A 26,158-nucleotide genomic window follows, 5' to 3' on the forward strand; every position below is an offset into this window, starting at 1 on the left:
AGCGAAAAAAGGAGAATCTAGCAAAATGCTAGGGGCAAGAGCTTATAACTTCCTACTTATCCATCAACCACCCAGGGGAGGGATAAAAAAATAAGGGAGATTAAAGAATAAAAAGATGTACGTTGAGAGAAAAAAGTGAGGAAAGGGCTTTTCAGAGAAAAAGAGATTGAGTGCCAATGTGATGTGAGAATCACAAATAGGAAATGGTGGGAAACAATACCCGGAGAAACTGGCTCCTCGTGAACACATCTGAGTGTTGCGTGTGTGTTTTTGTTTGTCTCGATTCTTGTTTTGAGTCGTTTTGAGTCATTTCAAGTGTCAATAGATGTGTTTAGGTTGTTTTACCTTCGTTTTCTCTTTGTTGAGTCGTTTTGACTGTGGTCAGTCTTAGACTCAATACCCAGTTAAGAGCTCATTTCTCAATTTCAATTTCAAAAACAAATCATTTTGTGCTTAGAGCGCTGTGTCATTCTCCACATTTGTACAAAATAGGATCCTTTCTTTCATGAACAGCAGGGTTCAACCCAGGTCATGTGAGAACAATAGAACCAGGACCTATCTGAAGCTACATAGGTTCTGAACTGCAAAGCAAAAGAAAAAGAGGAAAAATGCGGAGCATCTTAGTGTGTTTCAACTTCAGTAAATTCTGAGACTGCATTCCAGGTGCACCTTCTCAGGCCTTGCCTTTCTCTGGAGTATGAATGTATCTTGACCCCAAGTGTAAGCCTACTTCAAGTCAGAATGGCAATTAAAGCAGTATGCAGATGTTATCCCTCGCCAACAGGGTGTGTCCTTTTTGAGTTAAGCATATTGCAAAGTCCTTCGAGAGGTAAATCGGAGGCATCAAAGTACATATTTGCCTCCCTTCTTGCATAGAATGTGCACTTTCATATACACTTCTGTTGCATGCATGTCGCACATCATTTATGATTCTTGCATAGAATATGCTTTCAATATCGCATAGAATATGCTCTTGTTTCATGCATAGAATATGCTTTCAATATTGCATAGAATATGCTCTTGTTTCATGCATAGAATATGCTTCCAGTGTTGCATAGAATATGCTTTTGTCTCTTGCATAGAATATGCTATGCATAGAACATGCTTTCAATTAACATCATGCGTCTATTGCACAATGATCTCATTCAATGCATCTATTTCACAATTTCATCTCACTCGCACTGTCTTGTGCACCTTTGTGGTTGTGTATCACTCACACTGTCTTGTGCACTTTGTGGTTGTGTATCACTCGCACTTTCTTGTGCACCTTGTGGTTGTGTATCCCTCACACTGTCTTATGCACTCACCTGGTCTGGGAGACCTTAAATCCTCCGGTCTAGGAGACCTTAAAACCCTGCATTTACACTCGCGCTTTCTTATGCATCGCACTTTTTTGTGCAGTTTACACTCACGCTTTCTTGTGCATCGTACTATCTTGTGCATTTCATTACATACTCTCATCTTGCATAGAAAATGCTCGTATCTTTTGCATAGAACTTACATCGCACTATTTTCCGCACCTTACCTGCACTTGTTAGTGCATTGCATCGCGCTATTATGCGCACCTTACCTGCACTTGTTGGTGCATTACATCGCACTATTTTGCGCACCTTACCTGCACTTGTTAGTGCATTGCATCACACTATTTTGCGCACCTTACTTGCACTTGTTAGTGCATTGCATCGCGCTATTTTGCGCACCTTACCTGCGCCTATTTGTGCATTGTATCGCGCTATTTTGTGCATTCACATTGTTCGCACTATCTTGTGCACCCCGCATCGCACTATTTTGTGCTCCTTGTATCACACTGTCATGTGCACCCTGCATCGCACTATTTTGTGCACCCTGTATCGCACTGTCTTGTGCATACTCTACATCGCACTGTCCTGTGCACTCTTTGGTCTAGGAGACCTTAAATCCCCTAAAGATGCAATTCCGTTGGTGTTTGTCATGCCCAAACGACTCCCAGTGGTTTGGTATAGCCACCTGCCTGTGTTTGCAGTGAGTTCCTAGGAGATCAATTAAGACGATGGAAACTAGAGTTCGAATGGCCGATGCCTAGAATGCAAAGGTTCAGGATTTCCGAGACTAAAGTCTGGTTTAAATACCCAGAGGTGTATCCTCGGCTTGAAATCTATATGGCAGCCCTATAGGTTGAGGTAGCGTGTATGCGCCTCAATTCTGGATACTAACCCAACCTAGTCTGTCACCATGTTGAAAAATAGGGAAAGTTGTGAACATAGCCAAGAAGAAAAGTAGTACTTGTTGTTCAACCGAGAAGAAGAGGGAGACCCACATCAGCATAAGGTGAGTCACCGCCAATTGGCCGTGTAAGGTACCTTCACGTTTTAGCTACTGCATCATCTATTATGTATATTGCATTGCATATAGAATTTATCGCATGCATTTACTGCATTATCCATTTTATCGCTTGCATCCTTTCCATGTTAAGCTTAGTCTGGCTTGTGGTCATACATTTCCTTCGTTGAAGCATGGTTCTATGATAATGTGTACGTGCTTATTCCACTAAGAGAATTGTGGTCTGAGGGTTTCGGCACCTTTTCTGTGTTAGACGTGGTCTAGTTTGTGCCCATGCCTTTTCTAAGAAAGACGTGGTTCGGCCTACGCCTTATCCATTGCATCATTCTTTGTTTTGTTGCATTCAGTATTTGGGATCACGATCTTTCCTCGGCAGATCATTCCTCACTTATATCATACCACCCAATTACTTGTATTGTTTCTGCGAAACACATAGTTCTGCATGTGCACATGCCTATTCCACTAAGAGAATTGTGGTTTGAGGGTTCTAGCACCTTTTCTATGTTAAACGTAGTTTGATTTTGCATCTCCATCTCTTTATGATATTTGTGTGATTTTGCATTGCTTGTGGTTTGATAATTCAATTACAATTACATTGCATATCATGTGCATTGTTTCAATGCATTGCATATCATCTGTATTGTTTTGTTATATTGTGTATCATTTTGCATCCTGCCCCTGAACTACACTGGTTTGATTCCTTGCAAAGGGATACGTAGGCAACCTTCGGGTTCAACCAATTGCATCTGCATTTTGTTTATTTGTCCAAGTCTTCTACCTTGTCAAAAATGGGTCGTCTCTGGGCTTTGACATTCACTCACGTCATTTCATGACTCTAAGCTCTGTCAAAGAGGCGCAACTATAGACACCCCATTTTTGACTGCCCTTAGGACTTGGGCGCCTCTGATTGCTTACTTGGTGATGAAAGTTATGCAGTGCAAAGGTTCGATTTCTTTGGTAAGGAGAGTGTCAAATCCCAACCTTACGCTCTATTTTTGGACTAAAACTATTTTGAATAAAGATTTTAGGCCTTAAAACCCTCTCTTTCAAAATATTTTCGAAACAAAGTTCCTACGATGTTTCGAGGCTCGCATTTCGTTAAATGTTGCGCTTTTTGATAAACTGAGCAAGGACAAAGTGGAAATGAATGAAAGAGAGGTGAGCTCTTTGAAAAAATATTTAAAACGTCTTGTTTAGAGGTTTGGACTTGAAGAAAATTAGAGGAGAGGGAAGAAACCTAGTTGGGGAAGAAGTTGGGCATGAATCGTTAAGAGAAGGTCGAGTAGGCCTCGCTAAATTAGGCCTATCTGTTTGTACACTTGTATTTCAGCTATGAGGTCACCATCATTGGAAATTGGACTTCCAGGGCTTCATTTTACATTCAAGAATCTCATCAAGCCGCGGCCAGATGAGGGAGATATGGCTGGTTGAAGTTAGACATCAATCCGGTTGGACCGAAACTAAGCAGTCTTTACTAAAAGAGGGATATCTCTTAGCACACATGGAATTTTGATGTGAGGCTGCACCATTGGAAATAAGACTTCCGGGGATACAATTTAGACTCAAGAATGACTTGAAAAGGAGTCCAGACGAAGGAGATATGTCTGTTTGAAGTCGGGGCCAGGAACTAGTTTTTGCTGTCAGCCACTGGGGGAGTGTGCCAACCACAAATGGAGTATGCCAGCCATAGGTCGGCCAAAAGTGACCTTTGTTGACCACCATTAGTGGCCGGTCGGCCACCAATGGTGGCCGGTCGGCCACAAGTGTCCAGAAAGCTCAGAATGTGCAGATATTTCTCCTCCAGCTGTTCTACACTGTGCCAGTTGTCCTGTATTCAGATATTTTGACGCAAGGCTTGTATTTTCCTATATATAGAGGCCATATCTCTCATATTGCAAGGTTAGCAAATTTTGGGAGCCTCTCTCTCTAAAAAATCCTCTCTCTCTACAATTCTCTCTCTCTCTCTCTAGATTTCTCTCTCCCTTGCCCTTTTGTGCATACAAGTAGAGATATACCTCTCCTTTGCCTAGACATCTTTGATCAAACTTGGCCACCATTGGGTTGAGATTCCTTAGGACCTTCTTCAAGCTTTTGAAGGTGATTTTAGCTCTATTTGGTGCCTCATTTTTTCCTAAAGTGTGCTTGGCTTCAAGAGGTATAAGACTTACCTTCAAAACTTGTTTTGCATAACTTGTTTTTGCCATATTTTGTACAATTTTTGGCACGTTTTTCACATACAAAAAATCTATTTTTTCAGTCCTAAAAATGGTGGTTTAAGGCCTTTTTGAGTTAGGGGGTTGTCTCTCCCTTTTGTTCTTTAGCTTGTATAGCTCTTTGTGCCATCTTTCAAGGATTTCAAATCAAACTTTTTGGACCTTTAAACCATTGAAATTCAGAGTTATTTCAGTGGTGGAAAGCATGTTTTGAAGTCCAAAATGGGAGGGGTTAGCCTCCCCTCCATGTGTCCCACTTGCATGCCTTGTTAGCATCACATGGTAGCATGTTTTTGTAGCCTAACTTAGCTTATTTCCAGCATATGTATGCCTCTAATTTAGAATGTTTTAGCTCTGTTTTGGGCTACTTTGGTCATATGAGTCTTGTTTTACATAGTTGTAGTGCAAATGACTTCACTAGTTTAGTGTTTTAGGTCCTTAAAGATACTTTGCTTGAGTTTGTTGCATGTTGTAGTGTCTTTTTATATGTAATTTCAGTGTATATAGCTCTATCACATGCTCATTTATTTCACTCTTCCATTACTTTTGAGAGTTGTGTTTTGAGTCTTGTTTGCAAGCTAAGATGTGAGCATGTTTGTCTAGCCTTTTGTGCCTAAATCTCAGCATGTTTTAGCCATTGTTTTGACTAGTTTTAACTTTGTTTTGAGTTGGTTTGGTCATATGAGTCTTACTTTGTATGCTTGTAGTGCAATTGTGCTTAAGAGTCTAGTTTGTGCTATGTTTTGGCCTCTTATTCTAGCTATTTTTGGCTTACTTCAACATGTTTTAGGACTCCTTTTAGGCTGTTTTAGAACTATTTTGAAATCTTTGTAGCTTTTGAGCTTTGTGTTGCATGCCTATAGTGTTGTGATCTTCACTAGTTTGGTGTTTTTAGCTTTTGAACATGACTTGCATGTGTTGTTTTCATGATTTAATGTCATTTTGCATCCTATTTCAGCACTGAAATCTCTGCCATCTCCCTCTATTCTTCACTCTTTCATTTGTTTTGAAAGTAGCTTTGAACCCATTGTTGGCTTGAGTGTGAAATTGAGACACTTGTGCTTAATGGTTTTAATTCTCTCTTGAGGATTTCTATTAACCAACGGCATGAGGTCCCTTTCATGCTCAATGTACTTGTGGCTTAAGCCCACTTTCAAGTAGAGGACTCTCACCTTGGACTTAATCGATTAAAGGACTAATCGGTAATGTAAAATGAGTAAACAAAATGAGTGAAGTAAAAGAGACAAGATAAGCATCTTTGTGTTGCATTGCATGTGTTTGGATCAGACGTTAATCCAAACACAAGAAAAATGGGACGTTTCATACTCAAAGTGATGAAACGTGCCACTTTTCTTGGTCATTGTCACCCTTGATCATGCATGATAGGGTGGTGGTCCTTTGAGTCTTATTTGTGCATTCATTAAGCTTGTACAAGCTTGGTTCTTTGGCCATCATGCATGAAAATTGGTTGGTTGATGGCTTGAGAGCCAAGAACTACACTCTTTTGAGCTTGATAAATGATAAGGAGTGTAGCAGTACACACATTCCTTGAAAAATGCTTTGTTTTTCCTATGTTGCTCTCTGTTGCAGCAAAAGCATAATTCCAGAAAATGGGGTGGCTGACCGGCCAGTTAAGGTGGCCAACAGCCACTTTTTGTTGCCGACCGACCACCAGTGAATTTATGTGCAAAAGTCTTCCTGTGTTGGAGCATAGGCAATCTGCAAATTGGTACAGTTTTCAGTGATCAAAGCGAGTGCAAACAGAGGCATCCGATGGCAAGGCAATGGCATTTTCGAGTGGAGCAACCGAGCATGCATGCGTCCCTCGCCCTCGAGGCCATTCCATTGCTTTAACTAGTTAGCATAGCTACTTATTCAATTCAAATGTTGTGTTTAATTAGTTAGTGTAACTAATTCTTCAATTTCGGTTTGTAATATTTTAGCTAGCTTAGAATAGTCAGTTAACTTATTTCAATTGTTGTAATAATTAGCTTAGAAAAGTTAATTAGTTTTGGTTTGTAATAGTTAGCTTAGCTTAGTGCATCTTAGCTTATTCATTCGGACCCTCCTTCGTGAGGGCACAATGTTGTAATAAGCGTGCATGTGAGTGTATATGTCTTCCAGCCTCACGTCTTTCTCCTTTTTATTTAACCGCTTTCGATGGTTAGATTAGGGTCATGTTTTGATTAGCATACCTTATGCTTGCATGTTTGCATCATTCATTTGTATTGCATGCACCGAGGCTCAGCGCATCATTCAAACTGCATTGTCAATTCAATACCCATTTGAATACGTGTTTCAAAGCATGTTATCAAAGTGTTGCAAATGCCATATTAGTAGCTTAGCCTATTTATCGCATTATTGCATTAGTCATTTAACATAGTTAGGATCATGCATCTTTCTAACTAGCTTTTGTTTTGGCTGGGAGTACTCGGTAAGCTTTCATGCTTTAGCATACTTGCATGAGTGCAATTGCCACATTACCATGATAGCATGCTTGCCATGAGGCTATATGCTTAAATGCTAAACTGCATGAATGCCTGTGGATGAAGGCTTTGTTGCTTGAGTTGGAACAATTCAACGAATGTGATGTTTTAAGGCCACTTTGCAAAGTGGCAAACCATGTTTTAAGCCCATCATGTTTGATGGCAAATCTGCGCTTTCGCCCACTTGAGGGTGGCAAATTCAAACCATTTTCGAAAGCAAACATGAGTTGATTCGTTCCAAGTCTTGCGACTTAGTCTATACTTGCTTGTGTGCGTCACATAGTAAAGTTAGCTAATAATCGAAATAAGAACACGTGAGTTTATAAAACAACATATCATGCTTAGTAGAGGCCGATCTTTGATCGGGCGAGCGGGGGTGCTCATTTCAGGACCTTCCCCTCTCGTACCTAAGTTCCCGAGCCAAGGCAACTTTGGTGATGATAGACATGTGGCCTTTGGCACGAGTCGGGGTTTCCTAAATTTCCCCAAAACAAAATATTTAGGTGGTGACTCTGTAATCTGGCAAAGTAGTCCAGTTTGGCATTATTTGATCTAAAATCGATTTTTCAAAATGATTTTTCGGATTAGACTCTTTGGTGTTTATCAGTCTCACATTGCACTTTGTGAGATTAGATTTAGAACCGTGACAGGAGTCCGATCTGTAGGACCAATTTGAGCTGTCCGAAAGGGGGCGCGAAAAAGTTGTGCTACATGGTTGTGCAACTAGAGGCTTTCAATGGCAGACAGCAGATATTCTTTGGGTGGAAACCGGGCATGCATAGGTCTCCCTCGCTTCTTGGGACTAGTTAACTTGTTAATTAGTTTATATTAGCGTTTAATTATGCATTTGTTGTAAAATTAAACAGTTGTAACTAATTAGTTTGGTTGTAATATTTAAATTGGCTTAATTAGTTGTTGCTAATTAGTTTGTGTTGTAATATTTAATTAACTTAGCTTAATTAAATTTTTAATTAATTAGCTTAGATAGTTAGTTAATTATTCATTCAAGTTTTGTAATAATTAGCTTAATTAGCTTAGCTTAGCTAGCTAGTTAGCTTATTCATTCGGACTCTCCTTCGTGAGAGTGTAATGTAATAATGTATATGTCTTCCAACCCCATGTCTTTCTTCCTTTTACTTAACTGCTTTTGATGGTTAGATTAGGGACATGTTTCAATTAGCATACCTCATATTTGCATCTATTCATCTTGTATTGCATGCACCGAGGCTCGGCTCATCATTCAAACTTCTTTGAATACGTGCTTAGACCACATGCTATTTAATCGATTCATATGCCATAAATAGTAGCCGAGCCTATTTAATTGCATATCACATGTGTTGCATTAGTCATTTAACATAGTTAGGAATCATGCATATTTTTCGAACTCATATCTTCTTAGCATGGAGTACTAGGTGAGTTTTTAGTGCTTTAGCATACTAGCATGAGTGTGAGTGATTATCATGTTTAGCATGCTTACCATGAGCCTAAATGCTTATTTGTTAAACTATTTGAATGCCTGTGGATGAAGGCTTGTTGTTTGAATTGGAACGATTCAATGAATATACGTTTAAGCCCACTTTGTTGAGTGGAAAATTCAGCTTTAAGCTTACTTTGTTGAGTGGCAAATTCAAACCACTTTTGCAAAACAAACATGAAATTGAATTGTTGTAATTCGGGAAAACTAGTCTATACTTGCCTGTGCACATCACATAGTAATGCGATCTTAATATTCGGAACAAGAGCACATAATGTTGATAAAAATCATATCATGATTAGTAGAGGCCGATCTTTGATCAGGCAACCGGGGGTGCTCAATTCATGACCATCCCCTCTCGTACATAAGTTCCCAAGCAGAGGAAACTTTGGTGATGATGGACACGTGGCCTTTGGCACGAGTCATGGGTTTCCTAGATTTCTCAAAAATATTTAGGTGGCAACTCTGTATCTGGCAAAACAGTCTAATTTTGGCATTTTTTATTCAAAAATCAATTTTTCAAACGATTTGCCAGATTTGGACTCTTTGGAGTTTATCAATTTCATATTGCACTTGTGAGATTAGATTCATAATCTCAGGAGTTCGAACGGTAGGACTTCTTTTGAGTTTCCGAAAGGGGGCATGAAAAAGTTGAGCTACAATTTCTGGCGACTCTATTGAGGAATTTAGAGAACTTGAATCGAACTCATGATATGATATTTTATCGACAATTATATGTTTCTTTGCATTTGCATTCGCATTGGTGCACCTAAGTCACTGTGTTTTCCATCTGCTATTCCTAAACGGTTTGCCAAGGGCTTGCTTGGAAAAGGTTGCCAAAAGGCTGACTAGTTGCGGGCTCTGCCACGATGGGAACACAACCCTTGGATCTGGACTACCGCTATACCGTTTGATCCTCCTTTCACTTCTCGGTGTTAGGTGTGAGAGGTATATTAGGTAGTCTTGCTGAGGTACCCTTTTTGACCAATCGACCTAGTTGCACATCGAAAGCAGTAGAGACCGTTCGAAACTAGGACAGGTTGCTCACTCGAATGCAGGATTGTGTGATACCACTTTGCTTGAATAGTGAACCCTATTTCCTGACGAAACTAGGACAGGGTAACCTTACCCCCTCATAGGGGTGTTTTGGTTCGCACTTAATAGTTATGTGCTTTTAGAGTGAAACTCCACAGGGACGTACATTTCAGTTGCAAGTTTGGGTATCAGATTTGGGGGCTAAAGTCAGTATTGAGTGCAATTCTATAGCTTATGATTACAACTGTGTCTTGTTCACATTTGAGCTGAGGTGTTATGCGGTTTCTGATTTTTGTCCTCCTTTTGCTTTATTTCTTTTTTCAAGGTAGTTTATCACAATTGCGTCGAACAATTCAGTTACCCCCCAAGCACTCTGGACCCGTGTAAAGAGACTTTATAGATCTGGGGATCTTGTCAGGGGACAACCAGTGTTTGCTTCACTCATACCGGTTACAAGATGGAGGAGGGTTAAGCATAATTCACCAGTCCAGCAGTCACCTTTTACTTCACCAGCACCCAGTCAGGCTCAGTCCTTTACTTTCACTCCAGTAAGAGATTATTCGCCAATTCTGATGGCTCCATATCCCCCAGCTAGCATGGAAGACTTGCTTCGTCATCTCCAGCAAACCATTGAAACTATGCAGCAAGATGCTGTCCGCCAAGTCGAAGTTATAGCCCACCAAGCAGAAGTGATAAATAGGTTGTAGCAACAGTAACCATAGCCAATAGCGGCTTCTGCTTCCCATGCACCTCCAGTGGGTATTCCGGCACCCGGAATCACTACTAATGTCCAGGAGAATCTGGGCATTCCGGTAGGCTCGATCCACCGCAAGCCTCCAAGGCACCAGTGTACCAAACTAAGGCACCATTTGAATTCGAGGTTGACCCCACTACCGTGAAGGTCAACAAGCTAGAAAATTTTCTCAAACGGGCATAGGGTGTGAACTCAATCCCTGACATCGAAGATGGATACACTAACTCTACAGTAACTCTGCCAGACAGATTCAAGATGCCACACATAGACCGGTTCGATGGCTCTGGAGATCCCATGGTCCATCTGTGGTTATTCTTAGACATCCTTCGGCCAATAGGCCTTAACAGACTTCAAAAGTTGTTGCTTTTCGGCTAGACCTTGTCAGGAATAGTGGCTATTCGGTATGCAAAACTCGAGGACTCTGTGAAGTGGAGTTGGGAGAAAATGTCTGAGGCCTTCATCGCACAGTACTCCTACAATACCCAGATCGAGGTTACAACCCGAGATCTTAAAGAAACCCGTCAGAAGCCAAATGAGGGCTTCTCGGACTTTGTAATGAGATAGAGGGCCAAGGCTTCGATGATGACTACCAAGCCATTCAAGAAGGACCAAATCAGAATGGTGGTCCGCAATCTGCAAGGGAAATTACTACAGAAGATGATTGTCTTGCCATTGTTCACATTCACTGAGATCCACGAAATAGAAGTTCAGATTGAAGATGCGATTAAGCAGGGGTTGATAACCGATGAAAAGGAGCAACATAAGAGGCCTTTTACACGCAGTTCCAATGCAACCACGAGTGGAAGCACAACTGCATGGCCATCTAATGTGAATGTTGTCACCACTACAACCAAGACTGCCAACCCATTGGCCAATGCAAATCCACAAACCTCAAACAACCAAGCCCGATCTCAAAGGGTCTTTACCCCACTATATATGCCTTAATCCCAAGCGCTAAGGGTGCTGATTAAAAAATGGCACCTTAAGCCATTAGAACAACGCCCACTACCCAATCCTCTTCCACCTAAACACAACCCGGCTATATATTGTGCTTTTCACCAGCAGCATGGTCATGACACCAATAATGCTATAGGCTGCGTCATGAGATTCGAGATCTCATTGACAATAAAGTAATAGCAACACCCCAAAAGCTAAATGTAACCACCAACCCTGTTCCAACCCATAACCAAGTTTCTCCACACCGACACTTAAACTTAATACATACACTGGCCATCCCATATGACCCCAATGTATGCATTACCCCTTCCTACCTATCCAAACCGGCTGTGTTCACTCCTAAAAGCACAAACTTATGCATGATGGACACATTCATACTTCAACCTGAACAAGTAGTGGTGACAATGGCCGAAGAAGGAAGGTTAGCCTTGGAAAAGAATACCAGTCCATTGCCTGAGAGCTTTACAGACTTATCGGAAGGAGAGTATGACCCCTGTTGTTACATTGTGCCAGTGGATCAAGCCAAACCCAAAGTGGTATTGCCAATAGCTGTAGAGGTTAATGTGGCTCGAGTGGATGGTCCAAGTCAAGGATTGGATGACCTAGTAGAGTTAGAAGAAGACTTAGACAGTCTGCAGTTCTACGACGAGCAAGATTAGGGGGACGTCCAGATTGAAAGGGGGCAAGGGTGCAAAGTGGTCATCCCCGTGCATGGGGAGGAGTGATGGTGCATTCCAGCTGGCACAGCTGGCATGCACCATGCCTGGAGGGTGCAAAAGGGTCACACCGGCCAGCAAAAAAAGTCACCGACCAGAGAAAAGTGCCGGTTGGAAAAATATAGTGCCGACCGGCCATTAGTTTTAAGAAACCACTGCCGGTGGAACCAATAAATGGCCTGTGATGTGAGGGGACAGCCGGTGGGGTGTGGGAATGGCCAACAAGCCATTTCCTGCCTTTCAAAGAAAAAACACAAGTGTTTGGTGTAAAACCAGACACTGAAAAGTTGAGTCGAGAGATCCTGAGGCGAGGCGCGCAGCCGAGACCTCCGGGAACTCGAGACGAACACAAGCATGGTTGATCACCGAGTGTTCCAACGGTGACGTCCAAGTCTTGAGGATGGTCAAAAATGGGGTGTCTACAATTGGTTTGATTTGAATGGGTCAACAGACAACTCCAGGTGGCTTAGTGATGAACCTGACCAAGAGGAGGAACCTCAACCAAAACTTGAAGAAAAAGAAGCCAGAATAGCTACAGTGGCCGAAATGGCCAAGGACAAAGGGAAATTGCCAGAGAGCACCGGTATTAAGAATTTAGCTCAAGAACTGGGGGTCGTGAGTACCGCGGATACAAAACAAGAAGCCGCATTCAAGCGATTTATGCAAGAAGGGAATCAAGACAAGCATGAAGCTGGAATAGCTCAACACCATGCAGGGGATGTTTTTGATAAAGTAATGATTAGACCGGAGCTGGAAAATTGTTTGTTAGTTGCCGGAGGCATATCGTGGGAAGACGATGATCTGCTTTTGGCTCACACTGGCGAGGATTGGGGTGAAGACTTGCCAGAAAACACTTGGTACTCTAAAGAGGTTGATCACATGACAAGGAGTGGGCGGTATTTCAAACCCCCACATTTGGATCAAGCTAAAGCCTACATCAAAGATAAAGAGGTAGAGAAGCAGAGGGAAAAGCAGTTGGAAGAAGAAGTCGTGCTGAAATAGCTAAAGAAGATCCAGGCCGATATTTCAATCTAGGGTGTGCTTATGGCTTCTAGGGTGCATCGGCAGGCTGTATTATCAGCAATAGACAAAGCCAAATTATCCATTAACACCACTCCTGAACAACTTGTTGGATTAGTCTTCCTGAGAGGCATCGTGCCAACTTTAACCTTCTCGGACAAGGAACTACTGCCAGAAGGCTCAACACATAACAAACCTTTATTGCTAAGAACAATTGGTGCATGTGGTATTGGTCGATACAGGGTTAGCTATCAACGTCTGCCCATCTCGTATAACATATGCCATCTTCTTGAAACCAGCAGATTTTGTGGCTACAACCCAGGTGATTTGGGCGGACGACAATACAAGCAGAGAGGTTACGGGCACAGTACAGATCAGAGTTCAAGTGGGCCCAGCTCAACAGGATATTGAGTTGCATGTCCTGGATGTGTCGGCCACTTTCAATCTACTGCTGGGAAGGTCATGGCTGCACCAAGTAAAAGTTGTCTCCTCTACCCTCCACTAAATGGTGAAATATCCCCATGGAAAAAGGGTGGCTATTGTGCTCAGAAATTCATCTATACATCCTGCGCCAGAGGTAACTACGCCAGTGCTGGAAATTGTTCATGGCGAAGAGGATGTATCCCTTTTCAGGTTCACTCTAGCTGAGGCCCGAGCAGTGCAAACCATCTTGGCAGTTGATGAGTGCTTGTATGTCAGTGCCCAATCAATCTACTTCATGAACAAGCTTCAACATGCGCCAGGAATGGGGTTGGACAGAAGTGGCCAAAAAGGCATCACAAACCACATAACCCGCATGCCTTTGATCTTGGCTATACGCCCACCAAAGAGGATTGGGTTAGGAAAAGGAAAGAGATGGCTGGCAGAGCCAGAGCTAAGCAGACCGGGAAGCGTTATAAGTTTGTGCACAGACCAATCTGGGGAACTCTGAATGGTCATTTTGTTTGGGAGGGTGAAGACTTCCAATTCTGTGGTTTCCCTGAACCCTGGTTCAACTCTGAGAAGCAGCGGGTTCTTGGCCTTTAGATTTTCTTTGACTTGCAACTGCAAGACAGTGACACGGACGAAAGGGCTGAGCCAATTACAGCTGAAGCTGATCAGAGCACAGAAAGTGATTCCTACAGCAATGAGCTTGAAGTAGGAGCAGCACTGGCATGTCTCATTTCAGATCCTCCGATTAACTCAGAGAGTTTGGGGGATAACCTGACCGTTTCCATGATCAGGGACCAACTGGGTGTGGACCCTTCTAGCAACATTTTGGATGCATCTGACGCACCATCCCTCGTTTGGCAGCTGGAGGAGGGCTACCTGTCTAGTAATTCTGAGTCGGGTAGTAAGCCAGAATCTGATTCCACAGGGTCTATGGAGTCAGAATCAGATTCCGATTCTTCTGAGTCTAAGTTCGGTATTCCTGGGGTTGATAACCCGGATGCCAAGGTTTTGTCCATGTCGTCCTTTTCTTTTTCTGGTGGCCACCAATGAAAATTTAGCAGAAAGCTTGTCAAGCAAAGCAGAGTTGATTTGGAGAAGGAGGGACCAGTACGTAGAGTGTGTAACAGAGGCAATTGGAAGCAAAACAACGGGCGTTCTTCGGGTGGAAACCGAGCATGCATTGGGCATCCCTCGCCTCTCGGGACTATTTGTTTAACTTGATTAGTTAGTTAAATAATTAATGTTGTAATTATTTATGTAGAGTAGTTAATTAATTCATATTGTAATTAATTAGCTTAGTTTCGTAATTAATTAGTTAAGTATTTAGCTAATTAGTTTGCTTTGTAATATTTAATTAGCTTAGACAATTAATTGTTTAATTGTTTTAATTAACTAGCCTAGAGTAAGCTTGTTATTCATTTGAAGTGTTGTAATAATTAGCTCAATTAGTTTAGTTTAGCTAGCTGGTTAGCTTTATTAATTCGGACCCTCCTTCGCGAGGGCATAATGTTGTAATAAGTGTGTGTGTGTGTAGTATGTCTTCCAACCCCATGTCTTTCTCCCTTTTATTTACCCACTTTTCATGGTTAGATTAGGGTCACGTTTCAATTAGCATACTTTATGCTTGCATCAATTCATTCGTGTTGCATGCACCGAGGCTCGGCGCATCATTCAAACTGCATTGTCATTTCAATACTTCTTCGAATACATGTTAAATCGCATGTTGTTCAAATCGTCCCATATGCCATATTAGTAGTCTAGCCTATTAATTGCATATTGCATGTGTTGTATTAGACACTTTGTATAGTTAGGAAGCATGCATTTCTTCTAACTTTGTCTTCCTAGCTCAGAGTACTATGTGAGTCTTTATGCTTTAGCATACTCGCATTAATGTGAATGTTGCCATGTCTAGCATGCTTGCCATAAGGTTATGTGCTTAAATGCTAAACTGCTTGAATGCCTGTGCGTGAAGGCTTGTTGTTTGGAACGATTCAACGAATGTGCATTTTAAACCCACTTTGTTAGGTGGCAAATCATGTTTTAAGCCCACTATGTTTAGTGGCAAATCTGCAAACTTTAAGCCTACTTGAGGTGACAAATTCAAACCATTTGCGAAAATGTTGGATTATGAGACCTGTTACACCCCGCTAGAGAAAGCTTGCTTAGCCTTGGTATTGGCTACCAGGAAGTTGAGGCACTACTTGTTAGCTCACTCTGTAATTCTGGTTTTGAGATTAGAACCCATCAAATATCTCTTCGACAAACCAGCACTTACGGGTAGGCTAGCTCGTTGGTTGCTTCTCCTCTCTGAATTTGATTTGAAGTATGTCACTCGCAAGTGTAGACACCCCATTTTTGACCGACCTTAAGACTCAAATGTCATCGTTTGCGCACACGATGATTGTGCATGTTTGTGCTTGTTTCGAGCACCCAAAGGTCTTGGCCGAGTGCCTTGTCTTTGAGCCTCTTAACACTTTGTGTTTTGGCCTTGGTTTTTGGGCCAAACCTTGTTGCCTCTTACCTGAGGGAGGGGAAGGGCTGCCGGCCACTTGTGGCACTTGCCAGCCACTTTTCTTCCTAGTAGGCCACTTGGAGTGGCCGACCGACTAGGGGAGGTGGCCGGCGGGCCACCTTAGCTGGCCAGCGGCCAATCTTTCTCCTTTTTAGATATTTTCAGATCTTTTGAGCCAGCTGTGGCTCACTAAACTCATCCACCATGCACGTGTGTGGAGGGATGTAAACAAGCTTTAAGCTTGTCAAGCAAGTTTTTGCTTGCATTGCCTGTATAAGGGGAGCTCCCTCCCTTTATTTGAGGGTTCAGATTTTTCAGAGCTAAAATCTCTCTCTCTCTAGAATTCTCACTCTCTCTCTATATTTGTGCTATATTGAGTCTAAAAGTGTGTTTTTTTCATACATTTGCACTAAGACACCTAGTCAAACACCTTCACTTTGGAGCTAAGGTCCCTTGGAGCTTGGTTTGAGGTCTTAGGACTGGTTTTAGCTCAAAGAAGTTGTTGTCTTGCTGTTGTTCTTCAAAGGTCTTCAAGGGTAAGCATATACCCCTTTTTAAGCTTTGTTCTGATTAATAGCTTGACCACCTTTGCATGCTACTTTAAGGCTGGTTTTAGCCTCTTAAAAAACTCTAATTTTAAGACTTTAAAATGTTGGTTTGAATCTTGTATGGTTAGGGGGTGGTTCTCTCCCTTTGGCGCTTTGGCTTGTAAAGCCTTTTGAGCCACCTTCCTTAGCTTTTGAATCAACCCTTGCTTAGCCTTTTAACCACTGAAATTTAGAGAAATTTCAGTGGTAAAAAGCTGGTTTTGAGGGTCAAAATAGGAGAGGGTGGTCCCCTCTCCTTTTGTCTTGCTTGCATGCCTTGTTGGCCTCATACTTGAGCATGCTTTTCTACTCTTTTGTGACTTAGCTCAAGCATGATTTTGTGACTTTTTGGACTTGCCATAACTCTATTTTTGGTTGGTTTGGTTATTGGTTGCTTGTATCTTATACTTGTAGTGTAATCCTACTTGTTGGCCTAACATGCTCCATGCTTTATTCCTATCATCCTAGCTTGTGTTAGCTCTATCTCAGCATGTATTTGCCATTATTTTAGCATGCCTTAGCTCTGTTTTGAGTGGTCTTGGCCATGTGAGACTTGTTGTGCATGGTTGTAGTGTAAAGGCCTTGACTAGCTCTGAGTTTCAAAGTCCCTAGAAAGCTTTTCTTGAGTTATTTGCATGTCTTAACCTCATTTCATACATGATTTCAGCATGTATAGTGTACTCAAACTCTTACATGTCCCACTCTTTCAATGCTTTAAAGAGATGTGCCTTATGCTTTGCTCATAAGCCAACTTGCATGAATGTTTGTCGAAGCTTTTGGGCTATCATTTCAGCATGTTTTGGCCTTTGATTTGGCATGATTGAGCTCTATCCAGAGTTGATTTGGTTGTTTAGGCTATGTATTGCATGCCTCTTGTGTAAAGCCTTTGACTAGCTTTGAGTGCTAAGAACCCTAACATGCTATACTTGTGTTGTTAGCATGATATGTCATCATTTGGCAGATGATTTCAGTGCTTGTACCTCTGTCATGCTCTCATATATATCACTCTTTCAATGTGTGTGAAAGTTAAGCTTTGTGCCTTGCTTGTGAGCGAATGAATGAGCATGCATTTCTTGTTTTTTGTGCCTAAGTTTTAGTGTGTTTTGGCCACTGTAGACACCCCATTTTTGATCGTCCTCAAGACTCGGATGTCACCATTGGAACACTTGGTGATTACCCTTGTCTGTGTTCGTCTTGAGTTCCCGGAGGTCTCGGTTGCGCGCCTTGCCTTAGGATTTCTCGACTCGACCGTGTTGTGTTTGGTTTTGCACCAAACACTTGTGTTTTGCCTTGGAGGGGCAGGGAATGCCTTGTGAGGCATCCCCACACATCACCGGCCATGGCTCGAGGCCACCGGCCAGTGATTTTGTGCCATCGGCAATGTATATTGCCGGTCGGCACTCTTTGTTGGCGATCGGCCATTTATTTTGCCAAAATGACAATTTTGAATGGCCGATCACTGTTCATCTACTTTTGGTAGATATTTTGTGCCAGCTGTAATTGCTGGCACCCACCTTTTCTCCCTTCCATACACGTGTATGGAGGGATCTCTCTCTTGACAAGCTTATTTGACAAGCTTTACAAGAGAGAGCTCTATAAGAGAGAGTCTCATCTTTTGGATTTAGGGTTAGAAAACATAGTTAGGGAGCTCTGATATTAGGGTTAGGAATTTATATATATTCTATCTCTATACCTCTCTTTCTTGAGTGTTCTAGGTGTGTTTGTTCATAGTATTGTACACAAACACACACTACTACACCTTTTCTTGGTTATTGAGGGCCAAAGGAGTGTTCTTGGAGTTCTTGGAGCTGGTTTGGAGCTAAAGAAGCTGCTGGAGCTTCATTTGTGAAGAAAGTCTTCAAGGGTAACAACTTTGCCCCTTTTTATCCCTTTCTTGCATAGCCTTTTTGCTTACCTTACAACTGTTTTTTGCTTACCTTAACATGCCTTAGGTTGTAAACCGTTGTTCTAGCATGCTTTAGGCTTAGCTTTGTGAAGCTTTCATGCTTATTTCGTCATGTTTAAGGTCTGTCCTTAGCCACTTTGGTCGACCATGGCATGCATTATATAGCCCCTTTGCATTTTTGGTTTGTTGGCCTTAAGTGTATGAGTGTGTTGCATACATCACTTGCTTCAATTTAGTGGGTTGGGATCATTTTCCATGTTATTTCAGTCCCTTTGATATGCTTGTATGCTTGCCTTGGACACCTCTTTAATGCTTCGAAAGCTTATGTTGTATGCTCCATGTTTTGGCCTTTGTGCATGCTTTTGAATTTGAGCCACTTAGATGCCATCTAGGAGGCCCCTTTGCATGGTCTAGGTCTTCCTTGGACCTGTTTTAAGCCTTCTTGGCCTTGTGAGGCTTGGTTGGCTTAGCCATGGTTTAAGTCCCCTTTGACTTTCTTTAAATGCTTGGACCATTTGCTTGCTAATGTTTGTCTTGTTTAAGTAGGTTTGGCACCTCTTATAGCATGATTTTCAAGGCTTATAATGCATGCCATACGTCCATGATTATGCCCTTTTAAGTGTGCTTAAAAGTTGTCCTTTGATGCTTAAGCGTTAGGCCTTAACATGTGCATGTGTGTATTGTGTTTGGTCCCATTTTCTTAAGCTTTTGGCCACTGTTTTGGACCTAACTTAGAGCTGTCCAATTAGTGTAAGTCCGTCCCTTGCATGTCATTCAAGTGTTGTTACATCATCCCAAGTTTGCATGCTTTGGTTGCACATGTTACATGCTTGAAATCACTTGCATTCGCCTTGCATTCCATTGGTCAAGTTGCTAGCATGTTGCGTGATTGGATTACATCTTGCATGCTCTAGTGGTTTGCATAATTATGGCATGCTTGTTTGCTTTGTTGCTTAGTTTGTGTACCTAATGTGCATTGCATGTTTGTATGCTCTCTTTTATGCCATGTTGCATATTTGATAACATGCTTAGGTTGCATCGCATTGGACATGCATGCCTTGCCTCTTGAAGTCAAGTGATAGAGGTTGGGCCTTTATGTGCTTATTTGGTTTGCATTTCATTTGACATGAAAATGCACAACTTGGTCTCTTGGGTCATCACGCATTGAAATGCGCGATTGATGGTCCAAGAACCAAGGATCATGGCCCTTTAAGTCATAAACATGATAAGGGATAGGATTGGTGCATACATTGCTTGAATTGCATTGCCATGCAAAGCCCTGTCCTCTGCTGCTGTCAAACAAATTCTGCAGGAACTTTTTGCCGATCGACTGCACAGAGTGCCGACCGGCAATCCATTAGTGGCCGATAGCTTCATTTGTGGCCGATGACCACCAAATCACAGCCGATGATGATTCCCTCCAGCCGGTGGTGTCTCCCAATGTCCAGGGAAGCAATTATGAGAATTTGGCAGTCTTCAGAGAAGCAGAGCAGGGAAAACAGAGGCAGCTTGCGCATGGCAGTGGACTTCCGAGCACGCGTGTATTGAGCCCTCTTCCCGAGGCCCTTTTTCTTGCTTTCTTAAATTAATTAATTTGTTTAATTAATTTACTTTCTCTGTAATAATTAATTAGCTAGGTTAGTTAATTCATTATTTGATTTGTATTATTCTTTCGGTCCCTCCGAGCGAGGGCGAACTTGTATTAAGTGTGGGTGCGTGTGTGCATGTCTTCCAACCCCCACTTCTTTCTCCCTTTTACTTACCTGCTTTGATGGTTAGTAATAGGTCATGTTTAATTTAGCATATCTTATGCTATGCATGCGTGCATCATTCATCAGTATTGCATGCACCGGGCTCGGCGCATCATGCTAACTGCACTAGTATTTCAAATCTAACTTGAATACATGCTACTTGTGCTTTTTCACACGTCATTCATAGACTAGCTGAGCCTACTCTAGTGACATTCCGTATGCGTTACATTGGGCATTTGAACATGGACTTGGATCGTACATTGATTGCTAACAAGTTCTTTGTTTTGGCACGGAGTACGATGTAAGTATTTATGCCTTAGCATCCTTGCATGCGTGTGAGTGCTGCCATGATAGCATGATTACCATGAGGCTAGCTGCGTATGTGATATAACTACTTGAATGCCTGTGGATGAAGATTGGATTGTCTGAGTTGGAATAGCTCATTGGAATCCGTGTTTTAGCCTACTTGCGATTAGCAAATTCCAAAACATTTTCCAAAACAAACGGATATGCAATGCTTATTCCCAAATTAGGCAATCTAGTCTATACTTGTTTGCCGTGCGCATAACATAGTAATTCTAGGCTAATAATCAGGATAAGAACACATAACGTTTTCAAAAACGGATATCATGGTTAGTAAAGGCCGATCTTCGGATCGCGCGAGAGGGGGTGCTCATAGCTGACCTTCCCCAATCGTACCCAAGTTCCCTAGCCGAGGCAACTTTGGTGATGACGGACACGTGGCCTTTGGCACCAAGTCAGGGTTTCCTAAATTCCCCACAATAAAATATTTAGGTGGCGACTCTGTATCTGGCAAAGCAGTCCATGTTTGGCACTTCTTTTCAAAAATCTGTTTCTCAAAATGATTTTCCGGATTTAGACTCTTTGGTTCAGATTTAGAACCGTGACACAAATCGAGTCCGAACTGTAGTAAGGCCCACGGGCACGTCTACAGTTTCTGGCGACTCTGCTGGGGATTTTAGAGAGCTTGACTCAAACTCGTGATATCCTGTTTTGATTTCATTTATGTGTTTCTTTGCATTGCATGTGCATTGGTGCGCCTAGGAACACAGTGTTTACCATCCACCATTCCTGAACGGTTTGCTGGAGGCTTGTCTTGTCAAGGCATGACCATAAGGCTGACCGGTTGTGGGCTTTGACAGTATGGGAACACAAACCCCGGTTTTACCAGGGCACCCCTTTCGACCATTCGACCTAGTGCATCTTCGGATCCATAGTGACCATTCCAAGTTAGGACAGGTTGCTTACCCGATGCTAAGTTGTTTGAAACTGCTGCGTGCATAGTAAAACCCTAGTTCCTGACAAAAATAGGACAGGGAAACCCTACCCCAACATAGGGGTGTTTTGGCTCTCTTTATTTGCTATGTTCTTTTAGAGTGCACCTCTACGGAACGTACATATCAGTTTGCAAGTTTGAGTATCAGGCCCGAGGGCACCAACATCAGTGTTGTCGAGAAATCAGTTATCTACGGGTATCGAGTTCAGTTTTGGGAACAGTGATTCTGGGGAACAGTGATTAGTAGTAGAGCGCAGTTGTTCGGCTACACCTGTGATTGATCTGTTTGGGCTGAAATGCTATTTGCTTTTCCTTTCAAGGTTCAGAGTGTCCAAAGAGTTGATACAGAATAGCCAGTGTTCTCCCTTGCTGAGGCAGGACTTATGATGACGCAGAATTCAGAACAGAATGTGGTTATGACAGCTACGCTAGATCAAGGGATCACCCTGCGGGATGAAACCAATGTTGATGTATCGTATCCGCCCAGGTCGCCTGTCGCGCACCCGATCTGGACCCTCCAGTTGTATCAGGCTCGCGACCCCACTACGTTCGAGCTGATGGGAATGATTGGTGACCTCCAGAGATCCGTGGCCGATCTGGCCTATGGAATGTCGGCTTCGCACCAGCGGCACCGTATGCTGGGAATTTCATACCACAGGAGCCCCCGCTACTGGGGCGGATTGTGATAGAGCTCAGTCAACCAGAGGTTGCCTCCAGCTATAGCAATGACGTGTCAGCAACAACCGGGCTTCGCTCTGATGCAGTAACCCAAACCCCCGATCAGGCTGAGGCCAAAGGCAAGAACAAAATGAAGGCAGATACCGATCCCATTGAACAACTGCTGCGGGCAGTCGAGGCTTTGAATGTCGGGGGGATGAACAAGCAACAGATATCCGCAGTTGTGGCAAAAACTGTGGAGGATGTTTTCCCCACTCCACCTGAGGGTAGTTCAAGTCAGTCAGAAATCGGGATAGGCCCCGTCATACCAGAACAGTTCCCCCTATTCCCGCCCCTGTACCTGGGAAGGATCAGAAAACCAAGGCAGTGCCTACCGACCCTTTTGCTAGTGCGTCGAGTAAGAATACTCAGACTTCAAAGTACCTGCCCCGAGGGCGCAGGGTCTTTCATGCTCTCTACATGCCTCTATCTAAGGCACTTCAGATTCTTGCCGAAAGGGGACACCTCAAACCCCTTGAACCTCGGCCTCTCCCGAAGAATCTCCCTCTCACACATGATGGTGCTTTGTACTGCACGTACCACCAACAGACCGGTCACGCCACCGATAACTGTTTCCACCTTCGCCATGAAGTGCAGGATCTAATCGATAATGAGGTCATTCTTCCACCTACCTCAGCGAAGTCTGTTACCACCGAGCTGTTGGACTTTGAGGATACTGCAAGTATGTGATCAGGGGTTGGACCACCTGCGGGCGGCGCTCGGTGTATTTCAGATGTGGCGTCTGGCACGCACTTTTTGAGCATTTGTAAATACAGTTTTGTAGCTTCTGGCTTGGGTTTTGAGTCAGTTTTCTGTTTTGTTTTTGAGTCTGCCTCTTTGCTTTGAGTCAGTCTTTTTGTTTTTGGGTCTGTCTTGTGGTACCGAGTCAGTCCCGTTGTATAGGATGTCGAGTGATTCCGGGGTTGTTGCCTCGAACACCGTTTTTGTATTTAACCTTTTTGCTTTCTTTTTGAGTCTGTCTCTGCTGTGGAGCCAGTTACATCCGAGAAACCTCAATGAAACAACTGCGGCTATCATGTTTCTGTGCTTATTGTTTGTTTTGGGCTAGTAATGCCAGAGGTTTTGAATTGAACGGCCCTGCATTCTACCTGCTCTTCTGTGCCTTGAGAATTATTGTATTGACCTAAGTTCTTCAAAACTTTTTTTCGAAACATTGTGATTAAAACGAAGAGGAAGGAATTCCTCCAGTTTTGCAAAAATTTGATCAATTGAGAGAAAGAGAGGCATGCTAAGCCTTTAATGAATGAAACCATGCTTGTTAGCGTGAGTACTGAGAAGGACCCTGGCTTGATCCAGATTGGTTCCACACTATCTTCGGCACGAGCGATTTGTCGCTTTCTTAAAAACTTTCAAAAACAAATGTTTTGCGCGGCCCTGTGAAGACCTGTGTGGAATCGCTCTTGAGATTGTGAAGCCTAGGATCGCTCTGAGCCTCAAGATTCGACCTGTTTGTTTTGAACCTCGAACTCATTCGGAACGTTCAACGGACAACTGTCAGAGGAGGCCCGTGTGGCCAGTTTTGGAGCAGCCCTCGAACAAGAGGCACCAAAATCAGATCAAAAAGATTAGATCTCACCAGAAGAAGCTCGTGGAGCAGCCATGATGGATTCTTCTACAAATCATTGCAACAGCCGTTCTCCTAGATACAGAGAGGTTTCAACTCTAAAAACCATTTGGCATGGACTTGTTACATTTTTACCCTTTGAGAGGCTTGCTGGGCCGAAAACCTGGAAGGGCGACCCAGGCAAAACTTAGAGCAAGAGAAAAATACAAAAAATGCAAAAAAAGAGGAGAAATAAAATCAAAAAAAAAGAAAAAAAAAAGAGAATGAAAAGATACAGAAAATCAAGAAAAAAAAGAAAAAAAAGAAGAAAATGAAAAGAAGCTCGCAAGGTCAAAAACCCGCATCGGGCACCTTGGCAAAAGTTAAAGCCTGAAAAGTGAAGGTTAAAATACCCGAGTGTACCTTAACCGGAACTACGTAAGGCTTGATTCCCATGTTTGGGATACGTAGGCAACTTCATCCTGAAGTCCATCCCCCAACGCTTTCATACCGCCTCAGTCCATGTAATGGTTTTGATCATCCTTGCCTTCTCTGAATCCGATAGTTCGGTTACATAGGCAACGTCGTCCTGAAGTCCAGCCCTCAACACCTTCAAAGTGACTGTGTCCATATATTGGTTTTGACCATCTTCGTCTTCTCCATATCCGAGAAAGTTCGGTCGTGATCATCACTGGTAAGGACTGTTTACAATATGCTACGGCGTCATCCAGACAAGGGGCAACTTTCCGTTGCCATGATGTCGCTGTTCAAACCAGGGGCAACTTTCCGTTGCCATCCACCCCTTTCAAGCCAGGGGCAATTTTCCATTACCTCCGATCCGAGGTTGTGCATCTCGAGAATGAGTTCCGCGCTCGTTGGGCGGCGACCGTTTGCAAATATAGTTTTTGAGAATTTTTTCCTGAAGTTGATCATTTTCTCGAAAATTGCTTTATTTTTCAAAACTTGGACCATTTTCTGGGACCCAAAAAAAAAAAGGAAATTTTCAGTGCTCATAGCCTGACCTGCATGGTTTTCAGATCAAAAATCAAACAAGTGTGTTAATCTAACTCTCACATTGGTCAAAACTGTTTTAGTAGAAAAACCAAAACAAAAATGGTCAAAATAATGAACTAGGGGCACAGTTGAGTCAGGCATTCTGTCTTTCCCCCGTCGTCAACATACTTGCCAGGAGGGCACTCTACCCACTAGAGGAAATAGCTGTGAGCTAACGGCATTGGGCATGAACCTGCAACTTCCTATTCATTCATTAATCACCTTGGGGAGGGACGAAAAATGAGAGAATAAAGAATAGAGAGGTGTAAGTTGAGAGAAAAAGTGAGCCAAAGGGTTTTGAGAGAAAAACCGAGCTTGAGTGCCAGAGTGATGTGAGAATCACAAATGAGAAAAGGGTGGGAAACAATACCCAGAGAAACTGGCTCCTCGTGATCTGAGGTCTCCCGTCTCCGTTAACGCGTTTGTATGTCGTGTCTTTTGTTTTGTTTACCTCAACCTTTGTTTCGAGTCTTTTCTGAGTGTTACTCGATGTGTTTAGGTCGTGTACCTTTTGTTGAGTCATAGTATGTTGCGCTCAGCTGTAGGCTCAATACCCGATTGAAAACCCTTCTTCAAATTCAAAAATTGATCGTTTTGTGCTCAGAATGCTGTGACATTCTCCACATTTGTGCAAAAACATGATCTGGTTCCTTCATACCAACTGCAGGGTTCACCCCCAATAAGTGTGAACAGGAAAACACAGGCCTCTTCGAAGCCTCTGGGTTTTCAGATCACATCTGAGTGTGTTTCAATTTCAGTGGATTCAACCTTCATGGTCCGTCTTGTCAGATTTGGGCTTTTTGTTCAGGATTTGCTGTGTGCAGAATGAACCGAGTGTGGTGTTAGGGGCTGTATGCAGACTAATCCCCAACAGAGTATGGGCTGTGCATTCTGTTCGAGTAGTATGTTGCTTGGGATGTTTTGTTATGAGGCCGTCTAGTTATCTGATCATTATAGTACAAATGCTCGATTTTTCAAACAACAGGTCAATTCCATTCACATTGAGGTGTAACATGATGTGATGCGATGCAATACATGAGATATATAAATGTAACACTTTTTAAGTAAAAAAAGTCTGTTCATTTCATTATCTTTTTCAAGTACATATGTAGACGCGCCCCGGTGAGGGCCTCATGGTACAGTTCGGACTCGCGATTTGTGTCGCGGTTCTTAATCTGAACCAAAGAGTCCAAATCTAGCAAATCGTTTTGAGAAACAGATTTTTGAAAAAGTAGTGCCAAACATGGACTGCTTTGCCAGATACAGAGTCGCCACCTAAATATTTTTTTAAAATGGGGAAATTTAGGAAACCCTGACTCGGTGCCGAAGGCCACATGTCCGTCATCACCGGAGTTGTCTCGGCTC

The sequence above is a fragment of the Camellia sinensis genome, chromosome 6, assembly GCF_055761805.1.
Source record: "Camellia sinensis isolate YWXY chromosome 6, ASM5576180v1, whole genome shotgun sequence".
Taxonomy (NCBI): Eukaryota; Viridiplantae; Streptophyta; class Magnoliopsida; order Ericales; family Theaceae; genus Camellia; species Camellia sinensis.